Raw genomic sequence first — 19306 nt, forward strand, 5'->3', positions numbered from 1 at the left:
TCCTGTTAGGACTTTCAAAATAAAGTCAGTGTATTCAAAGTAATAAATTAACTGGAGGAAACGGTGAGCACACCTTGTGCTCCAGTAGTTAATTATACTGCATCTAATTTGAGGAACACGTGCACTAAATATAATAAAATATACGGGTACACGTCGCCCACTCTGTGGTTGAAAGACGACATTGCTCTCTGACAAAATTATATAAATGGGAGAAGAAGTTAATTAAAAAGTATTAGCGAAGTAAAGTGGCAAACACTACGGGGTTGTGTCACGTCACGACCCCGCGAAACTGCGAAGGGACGTCTCGGTCAAGAGAAACTGAAGTGAATTGTGTAGCCAACCAAAACGCTGGCCTTTTTTTTTTTAAAACGAACAATAGACATTTCTCACCAAAAATAGGATGGCACGACGGAGAGAAGAGACGAGGATTTTAGCCACCCAACAAACGGACAGACATGGAGGCTTCGTGTCAATGAAAGAGAAGAAAACGAACTGAGTGAGTGGATAACTTTCACCGCCTCTGTGTTTCCATATCTGTCTCTTTACTAGCTCTTCTTCTCTATGTGGCTGTCTTCAACTGAAGAAGGCCTGTCAGCTGCTTGTGACATGGTTATTCATTGCTTTGTTCTCAAGTTGAGTTATTATCTTTTATAACAGGACTATTGTCTCGGCTGTATACTGTACATATGACTGCAAGTCATGCATTTGATACCTGCATTAATTGTCGGTGAAATGAAACATTTCCCTAGCTGATAAATGCTAATATGCATGGCCCCTCTTAATTTGGCCAGCCCCTCGCTGCATGACACGAGCAGCAGGCTCCATTCACTTTATGCTAACAAATGGCGTACTTATTAATTGCTCAATATTAATTATCACACGTGTACACGAGGACACATTATCGTCCAGTTGTTGTGAACATCTTCGAGACCAATGGCACGTGTGATTAACTTAGTTGAGATGTGTTTTGCGCGAGCCCCGTCGACTGAACGGAACAAATCCCCCTCCTGTAATTAAGATGGAATTGGGTGTCAGTCATAACCTTGCCCCCGCTAATTATGCTCAAGTGATTTATTCCCCGCTGCACGCCGGGAGATTAATCTGTGACGTGCATCGCCAACCGAATGGTGGACAAGTGTGCACACGCTCTGAGACGAAGGCAAACTATGCGCGCATACCTGCTGAAGCGCAAACACGAGGAGATCATGTCGCTGCGGAACCCTGCAGGTTCATTCTTCCTCATTGTTGCACAGGAAATACATTTTGTTGCGACTGCAGTATCCTATGCATGCCCTGCTTTAACAGATGGTGCGTTTTTGAGTCGACAGGAAGTACAACTTGGACGGCTTAGAACAAATTTTAAATAAGGGATCTTGTTAACACATGATTATTGTATTTTTTTCTTACAATAATATTACATTATGCCACATAATTCACTTAAACACTGACATTTCTAGCAAAACATATTTGCTTCTTCTTATTAGATGTTTGTGTGCATGTCTGTGTGCTGGACGCCACCAGGTGGCACTAGATACCAATACATCAAGAGAGATGCCTCTCTGTTATTCAGCCTGCAGGCCCAGCAAAAGAAAAATAATGACCACTTTTATTTGTTTGTGGCCTGCTGTGCCTTATTCATTTCCTCGTTATTATCTATCATATCGAATAGCTGTCGGAAAACCACAAAAGGCAAGTTATCAGATGTTAAATTTACATCATATTAGATTTTTTTCAGTAGTGTTTTTCAAATTTCTTATGTTTGGAGTTGCTTGATCTCGACAGGAACGACTGGATGGTAAACCTCAAAGTGTGCACAAAATTGCCCAAAATTCAGTGGTTTTGTTTCGCAATAAATACAGCAGGATTTATCCGTCTACCTCTGCACCCCAAAGCTTTTGGATACAAACCAATTGTTTCAGTTCCAGCTGTGCAGAATGGGCCACAATAGATGATGCATGTCTTATTGTTCGTTTGTTTTTTTCCTCATTGTGGAGGTCTGCCAAATTTCTGAAGATGTAGTATGCACAAATTCAACGATTGTTTTGCTCATTGTTGCCTTACGTGCATGAAATAATAGGATGCTTTTTTTCCCTTTATGCTGCGGCAGACAAGATATTCTTTTTTTCATGTGGAAATAATTATTGTTGACACACATAACCAGAATGAATGTAATTACCTACTCCTGGTGGAAATATATTATTCTACACTTACAATAACACTGTGACGTGATGCCCTTTCGCACAGACGTTGCCAAAACAATACAGTTTACAGCAAATTAATAATCTGACTATGTATTATGGTGGAATACAGCATTTCTTTTAGTAACATTTGGCAGCTAAAGAGAAGATTCACATGTATAATCAAGCAGTGCATTTATTCTTAAAAGTTTCCGTTTATCTGCTTCAATGTTTTAAGCAAAAGTGCCGACACAGCAGCATCTGAAACTGTGCTTTGAATTATGCATTTAATTAAAACTCTACTGATTTTCTTCTAATTGTTGTTCATGTTGCACACCGTTTATTTTCTCCCCTGTAATTGTCCATTTTGAAAAGAGTATTGAGACTTTATACTTGGATATTAAAAATTGCAATACCATAGTGTTAAAATACTTCATTACGTGTAAAAGTCGTGCCCCTTAACGTTTTAATGTAAAAGTATTTGCAAAATGTCACAGGTCAGAGAGGAAATTATTGCAGTATTATTATGGATGCATTCACATGTAAGCAGTATTTTAATGTTGTCTATGTAGCTTAATACTAAATATAATGTTAAGTATTGTAATCTACAACAGTAAATCCCATTTTATGATTTTCCTCGAACAGATTTTGGCTTAAAAAACAAACAAACAGTGCAGACGGTTTTGAATTAGCAAAATAAAAGCCTCTCCGATATTTCTCATCTCTATTAATTACCGTCTGTCTTTGCATTTTGCCTCCTCGTTAATGCCGCCCACAAATGATTTCAACACGCACTACTCGTGACAGGCCTGTAATATATTAAAACAGTCTTGTTATATAAGAACAACATTTTATAATTGGCACAAACACATGTTGTCCACAAATAGATATCGCTAATGATGAACCGAGAGAGGTAAAGGGCCCGTTTCTGCAGATAAAACCCCACCGTTAAATCAAGCCAGAGGATGTGGCCGTAAGTAACGGGGCTCTTCTTGTGCGTGAAGGAGCTCGGCCTCTGAGCCGACCCGGCGTTCAGTCAATGTTCCTCTAATTCACCATCATGACTCCGGCCACTAATGGGATTGTAGGCAGGCCTATTTGTCGCCTTTAGGGAATTGAGGCTACATACAGTGTGTGAGGGGTTAATTAGAAACAACTGAAGGGGTCAGAGGTGTGTGTGTGTGTGTGTGTGTGTGTGTGTGTGTGTGTGTGTGTGTGTGTGTGTGTTGAGCACATGTGGTCATGAGAGGGCTGGACCTTCGGTAATAGGGGGTGGATTTGAAAATAAGGATCCCCAGGAGAAGATTTATCCGAGGGCTGTGACACGGGGACAAATAGTGCTGATAGGTGAAGGCCTCTCGGTGTAGAGTCCAGTCTGGATGACAAATAGCGTGTGTGCGTGTGTGTGTGTGTGTGTGTGTGTGAGTAAAAATGTGATACTAGACCATATTCACTTATCACTGAGTCAGGTACTTCCTTGAATCCGCTCTTGACATCCAGCAGGGACCCATTTCGCCTCTCTCACTCGCCTCTCTTGTTTCGTCCCTGCCTCTCTCTTTCCTCCCATTTATCTCTCTTCTCTTTAATACTCACTTCCACCCCCGTCTCCCTCCCCCGTCCCCTCCACCCCCCAGCCTCCCCCGTCCCCTCTACCCTCCTCACCTCGTCTCCTCCAGCGCTCTCAGCAGTATCTCCCCAGCCTCTCAGCTTCCCATATTACGCTGCCAGATAAGAGAGTAGAAGGGCCTCCGAATGACAGGAACCCCAAATTAATTTACAAGCAACAGTGCCGTTCCCGGGCTGATAGAACAGTCTTTATACAATATGAAGGGACAGGGAGTGACGCCTCGGAGGCTCCACCGGGGAGAGAGCGCACCCGTGCTATCTTTGTAATTATAGGGAGAGACCTTGATCCGTCTCTGTCTCTTTTTCTGTCTCGTTTTTTTCTCAATAAATAACCCTAGAGACAAATCCTAGCATACTTCTCCTATATCTATATATCTCTCTCCCTCTCTCTCTCTCTCTCTTTCTCTCTCTCTCTCTATATATATAATTATATATATATATATATATGCAATAAAGAAATTAGTTTGATTTCTTTCTTTTCCACGGCGTGATCTCCTCGGACGTTAATACGTACTGTGCTCCGACGCTCCAGAAGACCATCGTGTCGTAGTTCCTTCCTCCTCAGCCTCCCTTTTTATCTCGGCGATTCGCCACAGCTCTGTGGCCTAATAGGCTTACTGCGCCACAGAATCTGAAGAAATGTTAGTGGATTAAGGAAATGGGGTTTGTATTAGCATTCATTAGCCAGTGCCAACAGTTGATGTCGGACCAGAGCTTCTGCTGTGGGAGCCAGTACGAGGTCGATGGAGGAGTCCTCTCCCTCACCGCGCTCTCTGATTGGCTGGTGACATTAGCCCGATGCTCAGAGGCCGTCGAAGGCCTTTTTGTCTAAATATAGAATCACAGGGTCTGGACCGCACAAAAGCTGCTTCAACATATCCAGCATTGTATTCTGTGGTTTGAATAAGATGTGATTAAAAAGGGCAATTAGGTTGTGAGACTTTAAGTCAATCAGACACGTTTATGAACGGTAATAAACCGCCAATGCGCCCGACGTCAATGCCCGCATTACGAACAGATGTCATCATGACACATTAAAGGTTTTTAATCAGCAGACTTGGGTCCGAGCCATTGGGACCGAACTGATAGAAACATTACATCAGCATGTGAGTGGGTGTCCTTCCCAAAGCTCAGGAATGGATTCGTTCACATAGTTTGGAGGCTAAATTCTTTGCGAGCTGTGAAATGGGTCATTTGTTGAAGCCAGTTTTTTTTTTTTTTTTGGCAGCTGCACGCAGTTACACAGTCCTGCACTGATGGCAGTCCAGCAATCCGACACACACAAAACCGATTTAAGGCCCGTTGACACGCGAATGTTGGATTCCCAGCGTTATCGGCTCTGGCTCTCTGACGAGGAGATGAGAAGAGGGCGATGGTTGCCATGTTGAGAGGAGAGTATGAAACCTCTCTGACACATTTCTGAACTCTATACATCCTCTGGTCTTCACTTTTGTTGTTAGTTGTCTAACGTAGTTGCTTCTTCAATAGGAATCCATTCGTATGTTATTCCTGGAAAACCTAATAGCCAGAGAAAACATTTGCAACATTTTTGATCGACTAATTAATCGTTTATGCCCTATTGTTTTGTAAAGATTAGTTTTTCAGGGCATTGAGACAGGAAATATGGGTAATACTAGTAGAGGAAGACAGTTTATGCCATTTTTCATTTTAAAAAAATACACAAAATGCAAAGTTCCAGGTTTTCAAATGTGTACATTTGCAGATTTTCTCGCCTTCTATAGCAGTAAATTTAATTATTTTGACTTGGAAAGTAAAGAGGGAGCATTGGTTGTAATGTTGTTGTTTTTTATTCACGAGTGAAATCCTGCTTTAGTTCAACTGAAATCAATTGATTTTAAATTAAAAACGCATTTCTGCATGTATTTTATTGAATATTAACACAGTTGTAATGGTGCAAATACACAAAAATGGATTTGATGGAAAAAAACAAAACAACAAAAAGAGGGAAAATGTCCAATGTCGGGATCCATAACCTCCGATAAGGCTCACAACATGGCGTGAGGGGAAGGGGGCCGAGGCGAGCAACGCCGCAGGACGAGATCACGGAGACGCGAGCAGGCGGCGGCGTCGTGCTTACGCGGCGCTCCTCTCCTCTCTGAGACGGAGAGGTGTAAATCCAAAGCTGAAAACTCCATTAGGGGCCGAGTCAGTCATGCATCCGTGTGCTCCAGTGCCAGACAGCTCTGTAAATCTGCTCCCCTTTTTCTAGCTCCACTGAAGAAAACAATATGGGTAGTGTCTGGGTACTGAACACCGGGGCCCGTGGGTTTCACACACACTCGCGCACACACACACACACGCACACACACACACCCTAGGGGCCTGGCTGCTGCAGAGTGAGACCAAATGCTCTGATCCAGGTTGAACTAACCACTGACATGTGCACCTGTCAGACATGGGCTGCTGAAGGGGTGTGTGCATTTCTAATGTCCATGCAGTACAGTGTGTGTGTGTGTGTGTGTGTGTGTGTGTGTGTGTGTGCGTGTGTGACAGTGAGTCTTTTTCTCAGAGGCTATATTGTGATTTTAATGTCACTGTTTGTCCTTTTTTAGTTCAATCAAATTTGTATTCGAGCCGACAATAATTCGGTGAGTGGTCGACCGACCGTGTGACCGAATATTTCAGTTTGTTGCAGAATAACTTCTTTCTCTCTCTGTCCCACACACACACACACACACACACACACACACACACACACACGCAAATACACAGACTGTAAAGTAAACGGATTTGGAGTGTGTCCGCCCGTCCTAATCTGTTGGCCAGTAAAGGCTGACTGAGGCCTAGCAGGTGCTAGACACTTGTCTGTGGAATGTGGAGGGCCAGACCTCAGACCTCCCACCAGGGCCGAGCTTCCTCTGTGCTGCAAGCAAGTGTGTGTGTGTGTGTGTGTGTGTGTGTGTGTGTGTGTGTGTGTGTGTGTGTGTGTGTGTGTTGCATGTGGAGGGTGCGTGGGTGGCGGTCACCACCTGCTCTCGACCTAATTTTTTTTCTCGCTTCTTCTCAAGACCAAAACATTGCATTGCACCCAAAAGGGTTTGAGGATAAATTTTTGACGCATTGAGTTGCAAAACTGGAACAAACTGAATTTCCTCAACATCACAAATGTTTTGCGTGAATTCATATTTGTTGCCTGATAATATTAGAAATCTTCAGCAGACACAAATTCTGCAACTGCTTGATTCAGACCAGGCTCAGATGAACTTGCTGAGCCCTTTTGGCCTTTCTCATCCAAGTACTCATCAGGTCAGCATGTATACTCGCTGCTGCTGTTTTGCAGCCTGTCGGCTAATTTAAATCTTTTCCATCCTCATAAACATACTTCAGAATATGTTTCATGTAAGTGTAACGTCAACAGAAATAACGGGTATAATGCGTTAGCAACCTTCAGGCCCTCATCATCACTTTATATTGTAATAAAAACCTAGATTTAGCACATAGCCACACAGCTAAAGGTTCGGGGCCGGGGCTGTTGCACACTTTGCCTGATTTACAAACGGCTATTTACAGATCACGGCAGCATCGCCGTTCATTTGGAGTCGTGCTTCTGGCCTGTACATGTACTTTTAGCTCTGTTTTGGTCTCCACCAACCGTCACTGACTGCTATCCGTCCTCTTTTGCGAACATTTACGTTTATTGAAGTATATGTTCTGTTTACACACATGAATACATGAAGGTTTTTCATTTGGATTGTTAAAATGTTTGACTTTGTGCTGCAAAAGTAGAAAAAAACCCCGCTGTAAGTGCAGCGGTAATCATGCCATCTCCTGCGAGGGATCACACCACAATGAGTTAATTGCGCATTAAAAACACTATTAATTTGCGTCTATCGGCGCCACAACACGCAGCCTTTGAATGGGTGAGAATCAGCAGCAACGCGCTTCGTCTCACAACGTCTTTAATGTAGATTAATGCAACCTGCCTGCGTTGTGGCTGCCGCTGTGGACAGCAATTAGGAGCAATAATCACCTTTTCATGGTCTGCTCTCTTAGTAGGTCACTCCCCTCCACCCCCCCACCGCCACCAACAGCGCCAGTACTTTCCCCCATTACAAGATAATGGGGGAAGTGGATGTTTTGTGTTGCTTTGTGGGGACGTTGTTGTTGTTTTAACCAGTGAGTCCGTGTTTTAAACACAATATTTCAGCTCATGAGCTGGATGCGTTTCACATGTTGGAGATTCAACCAGAATTAAATGAAGGTAAAGGGTTGAACCGCTGATTTATTTCTTTTCCACTTTCCCTCCCACCTCCCTTTTTTCCCTTCCTCTCTCATTTTTCCTCGTGTCAGGATGACTGATGGTGGCCAGCAGAACTGGGTGTCCGGCATTATACCTTCCGACAAATGGCCGCGGCCCGCTCGGCCGGGCCTTGGACTGGACAGAAATCAATATTTCACCATTTAAAATCTATCAAAAGAGGATTTTTTTTTTTTTTGAGAGCATGCGTCCCCCCCTTCCACCCACCGTCAACCAGCTCCCCCTCCCTCCTCCACCCGGCCGTGCCACGAACACTGAATCAGACACTCTGTAGTTACAACTAGTAATCAATAAGCCAGCACCTTCACAGATCTTAACCGCAGTCGCCTCGGAGCGGTGATGGATGGCGAGGAAGGCCGCGATTCATTTTGTCAGGCCATTACGCCCGGTGAAGAATTCTGTCCACTTCATCCTGCAGACAATCATTTTTCACAGCTCATATAAGAAGCCGGAATGGGTTGCGACGGCGGAGAGGGAACGAGAGGAGAGGCAGACAAAAGAGAAGGCAGACGGAGAGGGAGAGAGAGGGAGAGTTAACCAAACAGGAAGAAATTAAAAATACGGAGGGGAGGCGGGTTCACTGTTAATACGAAGGTCCAACACACTTTCAGCTTGCAAGACATCAACAATTACAAATGTGTAGAATATTTCTTTATAGAAACTTAAAAAAAAAAAAAAAAGATTTCATTATACGTTCTCTGAATATCCTTTTTTGCTAAATTGTGACTTTATTTTCATGAACTTCCTGGCCGGCATCGTGCAGAACCTTTGTGCTTTTGAAGTTTACCAGCAAACATGCATCAAAAGGATGCATTGTGTGAATATAATACCCAATACCATATCCCCAATGTTTAACTAAACAAGCGCCGATGTAGAGGGATGTACAGAAACGATCGGGGGAGGAGAGGAGAAGAGAGTGATGACAGATCGTATGAGGAAGCAAGAGAAAGGAAAGAGAAAGCAGAGCTGGAAACCAGACCGAGTGGCTCCTGTGGCCGAGTGGAAAAGAGGACAACGAACACTATGTGTGACATTAAATCCCCTCAGATTCAAACAAAACTGAACCTCTGGGCTGTTGATTCATGGAAACCTCTTTAGTCTGGATCCTATGGAACAACAAAATGTTTGTTAGCTAAAAACAAGACAACAGCAATGTGTTCATGCTGTGTGTAACCAAATCGGTCAGGGGGGAAATTGATTTTTTTTTTTTTTTTTTCAACCCCCTCTCGCTGAAAGCGTTTTATCGCCATAAAGCACACTCGGGCAAAGTAACCATGAACAAGTCCCACGAGTCAAACGCATTGTGTTTACAAAACGGCGAAGTGGCGAATTAGTCAAGCTAAAAACACACAGCGGTGAAGTGTCGTGCTCCGACTCCGCTTCACATCCGATTATAATACACGGCACTTTGTGTAAAATATCGGCTCGTATTAGAAAAATGTGGCGGCGGCAGGAAACCTCCTTTCTTCACCTTCTGTCATTTGCATGAATATCTATCTCTCCCTCCCCTCCTCCCCATCTCCCACCTTTCCCCTTCCTTCCTTCCCCTCTTGGCGAAGCTCCCCAAGACCCACGGCGTCCCCGTTGGATCGGCCTCGCCTCGGAAAACAAGCGACAGCTGCTGTGTGTGTGTGTGTGTGTGTGTGTGTGTGTGTGATCGTGCTGTCCGCTCGTCGTGGTCTCGCCCCATATGTTGGCCCTCACCTGCTGGCGGCCGAGGATTATGAGCTACAAGCCCTTATTAAAACTGGATTTGTTTACCCTCCTGCTTGCGCGCACGACAACAAAAACAGTGTGACCCGGCCGCCGCCCGGCTGCGAGCGGAGCCGCGGTGAACCCGTCCAGCTGGGGGAGAGCAGAAAATGCTCGACCTCATTTGTAGACTGACAAAAATTGGAAACATCATTTTTTTTAAGAAAACAGGATTGTTTTCATTTTACAAGCAGAAATAGCCACCAAAATAAATCACTTGTTCCAGCTCGTTAGATGGGCTGCTCTTCATTTATTGGTATCGTGCATATATATATATATATATATATATATATATATATATATATATATATATATATATATATATATGACCTAGGTGGCTGCTTACAGGGGAAAGTTTCTGTAAACTAGTTGTAAACGGTTAAAAGTTTTATGTGTGGTGACACTTTAAAAAAAAGCCTCTTCGATGTTTCCACTGGTCGTACGGTAACTCAGGAGGCGATGCCGCTCTGTGTGTTCTGATGAATTTGGCTTCATGCGGTTCACACACTCGTACCTTTGTTTGAAGGAAAACTCCTGCGGTTCTTCTCCACTGTTTTGGAAGGAAGGGAAGTCCTCCGAGGCAAATTTGAGATTTTGGGCGATACAAAATAAACTGAATTAAAGTCAGTGTGAGTATTTTCTCTTTTTAAAATGAGTGCTGTGCTGTATGTTAGATCTCCACATCTACGTGATCCATATCTAAAGAAACTTTAAGTGTTAAATGTGAGAATCTGCTGTGGCGTCCGGTGACCTTGAAGGAGTGCGAGTGCTTTTGAAGGCGTCGCCTTTCTTTAAAGCACCAAACTGTGTTGTTTGTGATCGGTCAAGCAAAGTAACTCAGAGCTGCCACGAATGACCTTAAACCACCTACATCGGTGCCGTATCTGATGAATAGGTAACCTTACCTGCTGAAAAAGCAGAAGACAGGCTCATTGCAAGAATTTATGTGGCAGAGCATCTCTTAACTCACGAGCAGTCGATGTCAACATGTGCCGTGATGGCCGTTGAAACATCTGCACGTTCATGTCGACACAGATAAAAGCATCTTTTCAACCCATATTCAAAGTTCTTCTTCTTTTATTGGACATGTGTAGCTGTAGCGTCCATGCTTGAGAAGTAGATCTTGGTAAAACAAAAGAAAACATTTTCTTCTTCTCTTTGTGATATCGAAGCATCTCTGGTTCTTCTTCTGTTTTTATTTGGGCCGTGGCGAGGACAACAACCTATTTCTCACCCCTCCTTTTGTCATCGCTCATCTTTTTTGTGTTACTATCTCCATCTCATTTCTCTCTTTTCATCTTTGCTCTTCCTCTGATATTCTCCACCCGCCTTTCTCTCTCTCTCTCTTTTTTCCCTTCTTTATCATCTCTCCCGTTTCATTTCTTCATTCCCTCACTAACCTGCTTTCTGTCTTTTATGTGTTCTCTCCTTTCTTTTTATTTCCCCCCTCTTTCTCTCCTCTTGGCCTTCACTTCCTCCTCTCTTGGTGTCTTTCCATCATGGTGATAAGAGTCCTTTTAATAGGAAGCCATCAGTCACAATAAAAGTTGGACTTGGTCTCCTCCTCTCTGCCACCAGTAAAATCCTCGTTCACATGGACACACACACACACACACACACACACACACAGTAAATACTTATACACACATCTGAGTGCCGCCTCACTCCGCTGAACGACCGCAAAGTCAGCATCTCTTTTGTGGGACTGAACGGGGAGTGTGACGAGATTTGAGGGGTCAAGACGGAGGAAAGGAGGACTGAAAGGAAGGACGCAGGAAACGGGCAGAGTGGAACCCACGAAAGGGAAGATGGGAGATGGACTGAGTGGGGGAGGAGGAAAGCAGGTGAAATAAAAATAGAAATCAGCCAGGTATCGGGGCGAAGTCGCCATCCATCGTGGAAATGATGTGACAAGTTATGGAGACGGAGTTACGGCGTCTTCACTGCTGCATTCTGCTAAACAATCCTATTAGTGTGTGTGAGATATTTCCTCATATGTCTTGCAGGCTGGTATGAAAATGAATGTTTTATTGTTCATATGCAGTACAGGATGCATGGTTTGGATCATATCAGTTATTGTTGACGTGCTCAGGAATCTGCTCTGGACGATCTACGCCTCCGTGTGCATCCGCTGTTGTTGCCTCTCGAGTCTCTGGATAAAAGATATCACCGCTTTATTATGAGCGTCCATCGAATGTCAGCGGGTCACTTTTCTTTGCCAGAGTTGCCAGAAGGGGGCACAAAGCTCCTGGCTGAGAGTCGGCTCAGGCCGGAGAGCAGCTCCAGGCCTGCAGGCTCCTGGTTTTATTATCAACGTAGTGTGTCACATTGTGTGGAAGCTTTTATTTTTGGATGATTATTATTAATCTGTTAAATAGAACAAAAATCTACACAATTGTCTTTATTATGTCTTTTGCTGTGGGCACAAAAAAATCTAATAAAATAACAGTATGAAGTCAACATGTGCTTTACATGAGCTGCAGACAATATAAAGGATTTTAAAAAATTCTAAAATAAACACTTAATTGAACACCTAAAATATAACACTTTAAAAAAATCTACAGGGCAAATTAATAGAATATGTAATTTTTATAAATAAAAAAAACAAAGTGACTGAAATTGAGAAAACATTGGATAATTAACTCTACATACAAACCTGTAATTTAAAACGAGTGCTTCAGACAAGAACCCATCTTTCAGCGTTAGCCCTGCGTCTGCGTGTTTGTGTCACTTTAAGTTTGAATAAATGAGAAATCAGGCACAGGTTAAGTAGCTCAGAGTCGGGGACAAAAGCCAATTTCCTTTCTGCTTGTCACCTTTTGTGCCGAAGCACATTGGAGGATTGAACCCGTCACTCAGGACCCAAACCAGCATGTTGCCCCCGCGGCAACACAATGCCGAGCCCCTTTTAAAGGCTCGGCCCTTTGAAGGGCCTTTAATGGCATTTTAGGGGAAACAAAACCCGACACACAACATGGCCACATGGTATCAGAGCCAGGGATTTATCCACCAATGTGCTGCTTTAGATCATCCTCATTGTTTTAAATGGCTTTGATATTCCAGTTAGAATTATTTTGTGGGTTTAAATGGTCCAATTTAATAATACTGGAGTTTTTAAAAAAATCCCAAAATAATCATGCATTAAAGTCTTTGATTTACGTCATAAACGTAGCACAAAAATCCATCTTCTTTACAGACTTGCACTGCATTAAGGCAGCATTTATGAGGGTGTGTGTGTGTGTGTGTGTGTGTGTGTGTGTGTGTGTGTGTGCAGTGTTGGACAGTTATAATGTTAAGTTCTGTGTTAAAGAACATTCAACACAAACAGTGCAAAGGGACAACTCTGTTCTGTTGTGGTGTTTTTATTATTCTTTGAGATGATTTGATGGTCGTTGAAACAGTTGAATATTTGTAGTAGAAGACATAGAATAGTAGGATTAGGATTAGGTTGATAACCGTCAACATAAACAAAAAGATTAGATTAAATTATACATCAGAATGGCTTTACACAATAATAATTTAACATTAAACTACACATTTTTCACCAAATAAAATAATTACACAAGCAAATCAAATTCAAAGATCAGATGAAATTTGCAAGTATTTCCACGACATCCATGCCATTAATTTAAACTCCTACTTTTCCTTAAAGAACAAAATCAACAGAAAATAGCAAACAAGCTTCGAGCAACATTGTAAGTGAACAGAAGTCGTAGCGTCTGTGGTTGAACTCGAGCTGCGTTGTGAAGGAGAGCGAAGCGAGCGGCCGAGCTCACGCCAAACATCTTATACCCTCGCTTGTTGAGGCGTGAGCTGGTGAACTGGTCCCTCCAGAAACACGGCTTGCTTTTTGGGTTCCACTTTGTTTGGGTTCGGCCCGTTCAGGCCGGAGCCACAGATGCTCTTTGCTTCAATGCTCAAGCTTAATGATAATAAAATATTCAGTACTTTTTTTATTGGAGAAAGTCCTTTTTGACTTGATATTAAACATAAAATACTGTCCACGTGGAGAATAAAAGTCCTTTATCACATTTTATTGGTTTCCCAGCAGTGAGGACTGAGAGAGGAGGGGGGAGAAAGAGAGAAAAGAAAGAAAAGAGAGGGAATTGGGCGCTAAAGTACAGATTGAGAAGAGAAAAAAAAACTTCCCCTCAACCGGCCAAGCATCACAGACATCAAAGTGAAGACATTGTTTGGGAGGAACAATGGCTGTCGTCACAGTCCAGGAGTTTGTGTGTTGTTGCGTGTTTGCGCTCCCAGAATCCCCCTCTGACGGCGAAATCACTGGATTATCAAACCAGCAGATGCAAACCGCAGAGAGCGGTATCATCCGGCGCCCAGAGGGGATCCTCAGAGGCCCTCTGAGAGACGCTGATCTCCTCAAACAGAGAGCAGCTTCTCCTGCTCAAACACGGGCAACTTTAGTTCAATCCCATCTATTTAAATGCTCCATTTCATACTAAAAGGCAAAGGGGAAAAACCCTCCTGTGTAAAAGCAAATTGTACTTTTCAACCACAAGAATATTTGAGTATATAAATTGTAAATTCACATTAAATTTCTGGCTGTTCGTTTGAATACTTTGACACCCCATCTGCTTTGAAATAAACGATTTAGAAGAAGAAACATAGCAGGGGAACCTGACTTTAAATTAAATAAAACTGTTAAATGACAGTAAATCACATGTATTCCACACAGTAAAGACACAGAACGGGAGGATTGTAAACCGGACGGAGCCGTCCTGCAAATAACACGCAGTCAAATTAAATACAATCACGTTCATAATTATAAAGAAATGGTATTTGCAAAATGTCAAATAAGATGTTGCTACCTGTGAAGATAGTCTTTTATATAGTGCACATTATAACACAATAATGCATGCTTTTAACATTTATAAAGAGAAGAAATGAGGTTTCATGTAGCCAAAGGGACCAGCTGGTCGTCCTTAACGCACTTGAAACTGTTCAAAGAGTTATCAGGAAACGCCGTCGGCCCGATCCCGTCTCCGCTCTGGAGGGGAGCGTCCCGGTCAGCATGTGGGAATGCCATCAGTCGGTGATTTGCTGTGTCGACATCCTCATAACCTCTGGGACGCTTCAGCCACGGAGGTCCAGGCTACCAGGCCTTCTCTGACACGTCAAAAAAAACAACAGACAGATTGCGGGGATAATACAAAACATAGAGGCGGACTGGAGGATGGAGAGAGGCAGGAAAAAGAGAGAAAGATGAATGGGAATGAAAACACGGACAGTGTGGGGAGAACGCAGACTGTTTTCCTGCTGCTGGAACTCTTGTACGTGATCCCTTCGCGGCTGCCTTTCTGAAATAGTCCGCTTGAGAGACAGAAATCCTTCGGAGGGAGTCCACCTGGACGCCGGCCGGACGGGCAGCAAATCAATAAAGATCAGAGTGACGGCAGGAAGAGCGCACGCCGTGAATTAAACCAACGCTAATCACACCCGATTAGCCGAGGCCGGAGCGAACGCCGACGGAAATCGACCTGTGGCTCCATCGACGGGAGAGCCATTTAGAGTTTTTAATGAAGCGAAGTTTGGCAGAAACAAGAAGGGCAACGAGAGGAAGGGGCAACGAGAGGAAGGGGCAACGAGAGGAAGGGGCAACGAGAGGAAGGGGCAACGAGAGGAAGGAGCAACGAGAGGAAAGAGCAACGCGGCAGGAAGAAGGAAGCTGGTTCAGAGACACGGACGTGCTGAAAAGCAGCAAGGAACACTTTGCAGAGAGTCCTGCCACAAGAGACGGATTGAAAGAGAGATGAACTGCAGTGGCTGACATCTTGTGACTTGTAGCCCCAAAACCACTGGCGCCTACGTTTCCCATAATGCAGCTCAGTAACATTTTTTATTCCACATCATCAGGGCAATTTTACTCAGGTTTTTAGATCTCTCGAGACGGTACGACTGTTCTTACAGGTACTCACTCCTCTTCATGAGGTGTACACGGGCCCTAATTAGTAGAATAATAGCGTAGTGTCCCTTTAAGAGACTGAAAGCTAATTAGTCACATTGCTGTTGGTCCTTTAAATAAAACCTCTCGCGGCTGAAGCTCACCGTTCTTACATGCTTTATTTTGGCCCGTGAAGAATTTTTCTCTCTCGTCCTGTTTATAGACGTAGAAAAAAAGAAAAGAAGAAGCAATGAAACCGGCCTGCAGACGAGAAGAAACGCTGACTTGTACAAATGCAGTGTATGCGTTTAGCTGACGCTCTTATCCAGACGATGTAAAATAAGGAGGGTGTCTGTATATATATATATTTATATATCTATGTCCTACGCATAGATAACCAGATTCCCGAGCAGCTGTTGTGCACGCAGACACAAAAGATGTGACAAACATTTGTGTCCCCCTCTCGAAATGATGATGGGAAATAAAAGAAGAGCAAAAGAAATACGAGCTGAGGAGCTGCTGCATTTGTTTTGTCAGGAGTATTTCTCAGCGCTCGTGCAGGAGGACGACTATACGGGAGGGGAGATTCAGTAGTGTGTGTGTGTGTGTGTGTGTGTGTGTGTGTGTGTGTGTGTGTGTGTGTGTGTGGGGGGGGGGGGGTTGTGATTACTCCAGTGTGCCAACAGTGAAGAAAAACGACGTGCATGTAATAGTTTCCTGTCTCCTGCAGTAGCTGATGGGGTGTTTTATGCCTGAGTGAGTAGTGCCTGTGAAAAAAACACACAACCCGAAGACAGTAAAACCATTGAGTTGTGGAATGCAGTGCGACCGGTGTTTAGTGATAACCTGCTAATGGGGCTTTTCTTTTTTTGTATTCCCTCGCCTCCTGTATTTTCTTTTTCAGCAAATTGAGCAGAAGCTGAGTTGAAAGTTGAAGCTCTCCGATTTCTAAAACAAAGAGGAGCTACTTCAGCTACTGCCATTCGCCCACATTGTCTTCTTCTTTTGTCTCGTCCTCTCGTCTCTGTTGCTTTTCCTGTCTTTCGCCTTCCCGCTCGCTCGTCCTTGACTTTGACCTTTTCCAGATCCAAATGTCAGCAACCATAAAAAAAAAAAAAAGACTCTCTCAACCCCTCAAAAATGGTATCAATTTCAACCTTGTTAGGCCTTCACAGTTTGCATGTGCGCACACACACACACACACACACACACACACACACACACACACACACACAATGTAAACCAATCCCTCCATTTGCTGTCAGTGAACAAGTGGCTACCCGCTGGGTGAAAAAAGGGCACGGTGAGAAATGCTCTCAATCACTTTCAATTAATCCCCCCTCCCTCTCTTCCTCCCTCCTTTCCTCCATTCCTTCTTGCTTGAAGGGACAGTTTGTGTGTGAAGGGGTCACACAGATATTGATTTATTATCTACAATATTCCAGGCCTCACACTTCGGACCTGTTGGCATCAGAACCAGAAAGAAAAGTTGACTCTTACAGCGCCGAGCGTTTATTTGTTCTAATATAAAAACAGAAAAAAAACATTTTACGCCACAGTTTCCTTAATAATACATTTAAAAAAATCCCAGACAGTTCTTATCTCATGCTAATAGCGTGGATAATGATAATAAAAGAGTGTGTGTGTGTGTGTGAGAGAGATGAGCGGCGGGCCCTGCTTGAAATGATTAGAAGGTCGGGGCCATTATGAGCTGCTCTCTGCCTTTTGTATCGGCTGTAATGAATACTGAGGGGGGCATTTGGAGTACTTTGAGGAACTAACAGCCTTTTTAATCCTTTAATCCTGAGGAAAACCAATTTCACCCCTTCACACACACACATACACACACACATCATTTGAAAGAGGTTTCACTGAACCTACCGCTCGCATGTGTGTGTATGTGTGTGTGTGTGTGTGTGTGTTTAACCTGCTCGTGTTAATTTCCCGGCTCAGAGACCTGGTGATCCTGGAGATTAGGTTCATTAAAATCACATATTGTACACACACCGGTGTGTGTGTGTGTGTGTGTGTGTGTGTGTTGGGATCAAGTGAGCAGATAGGGAAGGGCCATCCGTGTTGGGGTTATCACCCTTGCAGGTCCTAACACACACACACACACACAGACACACACACACACACACACTCAGATGACCCCCCTGCCGTCAGCAGCATCGCAGCAGCTTGACCCTGACAGGCTTCAGTGTGTCGAGTGCGACAGAAACCTTCATGAAGTTTTATCTGGTAACCTTTACACAGCGAGGGGCCCCATCCTCCTCTCCTCAAAGTACATGACGCACGCTCTATTGTAGTATTTAAACCCAAATACACAGGTGTTACGCACCTTCCACTGCATAGAACTTGGCAAGTAATTACATTTGTCATTTTTCGCCCAAATTATTTGAACTAGAATAATGTTTTTTTTAGTCATGTGATCGGTTTTGGAGCTGAGATTAATCAATCCTGCATCGTAGCGGAGTAGCAGGATAAAGTAGCATGCAAGGGAATAAGGACAATTTTGTGGCACTTCTACTTTGCTTAAGTACAGTGGATGTAACACAGCTGGAACAACGTTGTAGTATCACAGGTTTTTATCATTGTGTATCATTTGAAAAGTTTCCTGGAAAAGAATCTACAAATGGCAGATGAAACAAACCTTTCCAACCTCGTCTCCTACAAAAGGACTTCCCCATTCGACTAAACTGCTGTCTTGATCAACTTCTTTAGCGCTTTAGATTACAGTCGCAGTTTGAAACTTATATGTGATTCGTCAAAAGTGAACACGAACCACGACGACGTGCGTTCCCCCTCGAAAACCTCAATTCACGCTGCGAGTTTCGTCGCATGGGAACGTTGTTTATTTTACGGGGACGGGCTGCGTTTTCTGATCCATTACGAGCAGCCGGCGTTCTGAAATATTCCATCAATGACGGCCGGACCCTTAAAGGATTATGTTTCAGAGAGAGCTCACGCGGCGTTACTGAAAACAGCCGATAAGGAAGCAGGGGAGGAAGATTCCTTTATGTGCTCGCAGCATTTGTGTATTTCTTGCTGCGCATTTGTGTGCATTACTCCAGACAGCAACCTGCTATCACTGCTCCATAATGGAGGAGTGTCTGGGGAGTTTTATCACCGCTGCTGGCTGTGCGGGGACTCGGGGCCCCGGCTCAAAGGGCCCCGCGACGCTGAAAAGGTGACTGAATAGAAAGGAGGGCAGGGACATTCTGCTTGTCTTTATGCCTTGTGTGTGTGTGTGTGTGTGTGTGTGTGGTTGGGGGAGACAGTGTGTGTAAAAGTCAAGAGGGCAGCACACAAGAGGCCTCCGCAGAAGAATCGTCTTCCCAGCATGCCACAGGGCTTCCCTTACTCCCTCCATAGGTGAGCGGCGACATAATTAGACAGATAAAAAAAAAAAAAGCAACAGCGAATGTGGGAGCCCTGATAAGGTCTAATGAGAGAGGAGAGGAGGATGGAGATTTGTGTGTGAAGGAGGGAGGCGGCGTATGAGAGGAGGTGAGGCAAAGAGGTGGACACGAGGAGAGAGGGGGAGAAAAAAGGACAAAACGGGCGAGA

The 19306-nt window shown here is 43.9% G+C and overlaps 1 protein-coding gene across 9 annotated transcripts in view; it reads left to right on the top strand.

The window, feature by feature from the left end:
- Window positions 1-19306, top strand: part of steap3 (STEAP family member 3, metalloreductase) — a 121900-nt gene that overhangs the window by 6211 nt on the left and 96383 nt on the right. For 3 of the 9 annotated variants that reach the window (XM_068590215.1, XM_068590209.1, XM_068590216.1), the window contains exon 1: window positions 57-496. The exons of the other annotated variants lie outside the window; for them this stretch is intronic. The gene's annotated coding sequence lies outside the window, so the exon portion shown is untranslated. Of the gene's footprint in view, window positions 1-56; window positions 497-19306 lie in introns of those variants that run through there. 9 annotated transcript variants of the gene reach the window in all.

The sequence above is a fragment of the Clinocottus analis genome, unplaced genomic scaffold (assembly GCF_023055335.1).
Source record: "Clinocottus analis isolate CAN_PGR_092001 unplaced genomic scaffold, fCliAna1.0.p SCAF_24, whole genome shotgun sequence".
Classification (NCBI taxonomy): Eukaryota; Metazoa; Chordata; class Actinopteri; order Perciformes; family Cottidae; genus Clinocottus; species Clinocottus analis.